This window comes from Beta vulgaris, chromosome 6 (assembly GCF_026745355.1).
Source record: "Beta vulgaris subsp. vulgaris cultivar EL10 chromosome 6, EL10.2, whole genome shotgun sequence".
NCBI lineage: Eukaryota > Viridiplantae > Streptophyta > Magnoliopsida > Caryophyllales > Amaranthaceae > Beta > Beta vulgaris.
In genome coordinates, this window is record NC_079207.1 from 10,397,619 (window position 1) to 10,401,408 (window position 3,790).

At 34.3% G+C, this 3,790-nt stretch overlaps 1 long non-coding RNA gene across 1 annotated transcript; it reads right to left on the reverse strand.

Moving 5' to 3' along the window:
- Positions 1–348: 348 nt before the first annotated feature.
- Positions 349–2,867, reverse strand: LOC104895659 (uncharacterized). Its single transcript, XR_790347.4, has 3 exons — positions 2,225–2,867; positions 1,307–1,373; positions 349–599 (listed from the first exon to the last, which is right to left on the reverse strand). It is a non-coding gene; the product is annotated as an uncharacterized LOC104895659 (long non-coding RNA).
- Between the last annotated feature and the right edge of the window lie 923 nt (positions 2,868–3,790).

Here is a 3,790-nt window from a genome sequence, read left to right on the forward strand (position 1 = left end):
GACCAGACCATGAAATTCACGGTTTGGTCGGGTTGGTCCACATGATGAAAAATCTTGGCCCACACCGGTCTGTTCCCGGTTTTCGCAGTTCTGGCAATTCATGGACCTAGCGGACTGGCGGGCCGACATGAGAGTTTTTTATTTTAATTTCAAAATTATTTAATCATTAAAATCATTTTTTATTCTTACACAAAACATTTAAAATTAATTAAATATATATATACAGTTATTAATTAATGAATAATTTCATTATTTTTGAATTTGGGCTGGTCCGGTTCATGTCGGTCTAGATCTGTAACAACCCTGAATTTCCAATACTTCTAAAATCAACTTAATAAAATAAACTCGGAAATCCAAAGGTGCTACGCCGCGATAATTATTAATAATAACCGCAAGGCTAATGGTTCTAACTAAAACAATAAACAATAAGTTTTAACTAACTATTACAGACCAACTAAATAGAATGTAAATTAATTATTACAAACCGGAACATAAATCTTATAAATGAATAACAGCGGAAGTCTTTTTAAAAGTCTTATTAAATCAAAAGGGATCCAACGCACTCTTTAACCCAACTGGAGCTAACTATCTTCAAGTCCCTGCACATTAAACACTGTAATATCAGCCAAAGGCTGAGCAAGATTTAATACTGAAATAAAACAAAACTATTCAATGTGCAGGTAAGATATATAGGAATATCTTACAAATTCATTTAAGAGGTGTACAGAGTATATATATATAATTAACTTTCTAATAAACTCAAATACGATCTTTCTTTCAATCTGAACTATTCTGTAAAACTTTCAAATATAACCTTTCGTAATCTGTGAGTAGGAAGTATATAAAAATCCAATGAGCTAGCTAGGCTCACTAGACAAGGTAAACACCAAAGTCCCTAGTATGCATACCCCTAACTTGATAACGTACCAAGAAGGAAGACTAATGGCAAGTGTATTGATCAACATACACCCAACTACTAAATATATTGTTGAGACACTGTTAACTCAACATACTCCCAAACTCGGAGAATACCGCTTACCGGCAACCCCACAATAAAACTCTATAAACCCTCGTAAGGGTGAGTAACTTCCTCCTTTCAAAATCTCAACTTGGTAACATTGAGGAATTTCCTCCTTTTAATATAAATCTCATGAATAATCTCATAAACTCTTTCAATATAAATATCGAGAACCATTTAAATCTCAACGTATAAACTTCATAAAACAATCTCATTGTAAAAATAAATTTCCAAACATTATAAAACAGTTTCTCAACTCATCTGTACAAGCACAGTAAGAAATCTTACCTTATCAGCAACCACAGCTAACAAAACTCAATCTCGAGTCAGAAAGGTTCCTCTACGAACCCGCAATCTATAATATAATAATAATATAGTATAAGCCACTTACGACATACCTAAAATTGACTCGCAACAATCATTCATATCATTATATAAACACTACATTTTATAAAGATTACTATACATCCAATTATCAGAATAATATAGAGTATATAGCCGTATAGTGTAGTAAAGTAGCGACGACACTTCTATGTTCTAAACAAAGTATCAGACACCTACTATGTCTATCTACATATATGTACTCCATAGATGGTAGAAATATCAAATTATCATAATATTATTTACATCACAGCACAATACCAACACAACATAAAAATTCCTATAACATATTATCGCCACCACCAAAACAGCTAAACACCCAGAACTTGCACAAGGCATAACTCCAAGTATACAACTCCAAATCACACAATTTTTGAGCCTAAATTCATTAACTCTTCAAGCTCTACAACTTTCATGAAGGAACCAAGGTCTAAAAACGACAGCATCATTGAGAATTTGCCAAAACAGTAGCTGCGTGCAAAACAGAACATACAATGAAAACAAACTTTTATAACAGTGGACCATATTGAATCAAGCTAAGATTACTACTCTGTTTTGTAATGAAACCACAACCTACACCAATACACATCAAACCAACATAATGGAAATTTCATAATAATTTCGAAACTAACAACTAGCAATCAAACCCCCAAATTACGTTAACTAAATCAAATTAACCATAAAACATGAACCTTTCATATAAATTTCGCACACCATAAATTTTCCCCCAATTTAATTCACCCAAGAACCCTAATTTAACATACCCAAACTTTGAAACTTAAACAAAACTGAAATTCGAAATTGAAACTAAAAGTTAGAACTTACTTGAATATGGAAGATAAAAATCACACAAGAAGACCCGAAAAACGCCCTTTTGATCTGAAGTTCGTCCCAAAAACTTCCAAAATAAAACCCAAATTTTACCTCTTTGAAATACTCACAATATCTAAGTATTGAAAAAGGTAGATGAAGGAAAGTTGAATCGTGAAGAAAGTTGAACAAAATTCATGAATTTAGGGTATTGAATCAAAAATAAGGGAAAAATAAATGGAGAAGAAGATGATCAATGTGAGGAAGGCTTCATCCTTTTTTTTTTTAAAGCTACTGCACGTAGGTTAGAAGAGGGATGAAGACTTTCTTTTATTTTTCTTTTTACTTTCTCTCTCCTTATACTAATATGTATTAGATAGTAACCTAGTAAATTTAGGAATCAGTTTTTTTTCTTTTTTAACCACTTCAAAGGTAAAGTCAAAGTTAGTAAAAAAAAAGTATTTTTTTTTAAAAAAGAAATCTGAAATCATTTTTATTAAATAAATTAATGTAACTAATTACTATACGGGTATAAAATACGGGGTGTTACAATCTACCCCCCTTAAAATAAGTTTCGTCCCGAAACTTAAAGTATTACTCAAATGATTAAACTTATACTCTTGTTTCTGAAACAGCTCACGAACTTTATCATAGGAATCATCGTAATATAACAAGTAGGGAGTGGAACACATCGAAGCTTTATCATAAAACTTTCAATCACACATGCACAAACTTTATCATATAACTTTCAATCACACATCTATAAAATTATTATGAATTCTACCCCCCTTAAAAAAAGAGTTACGTCCTCGTAACTAAAAATTTACCTGGGTGAAGAGATGGTGATACTTAAGACGCATCGCATCCTCAGCTTCCCAAGTAGACTCCTCCGAGTTGTGGTTTGACCACAACACCTTCACGATTTTTGTTTCACCTTTGCGAGTCTTTCGAACTTTGTGATCGAGAATCTGAACTGGAAACTCCTCATAAGTCATGTTATCATCTAACTGGAGAGACTCTGGTTGTAGCACATGCGAAGGGTCACTAATGTATCGCCGCAACTGAGAAATATGGAACACGTTATGCGCACGATCAACGCCTCGCGGCAATGCCAATCTATAAGCCACCTCTCCTATTCTCTCCAGAATCTCATACGGGCCAATGAACTTAGGCCTCAACTTGCCCTTCTTCCCAAATCTCATAACTCCTTTCATAGGAGAGACTCTAAGAAACACCTTCTCTCCCACCTGAAACTCCTCATGGCGACGATGCTTATCACCATAGCTCTTCTGTCTATCTTGTGCCGCCTTCATTTTCTGTTGGATGAGCTTGACCTGCTCAACAGTCTCCTGAATCATCTCTGGACCAATCACAACCGACTCACCAATATCACTCCAACACAAAGGAGTACGACAACGCCTACCATACAAAGCTTCAAATGGTGCCATCCGAATGGTAGAATGATAACTGTTATTATATGAGAACTCAATCAAATCAAGCTTATCCTCCCAAGAGCCCTGAAACTCTAAGGCACAAGCCCTCAACATATCCTCCAATGTTTGAATAGTATGCTCCGTCTGA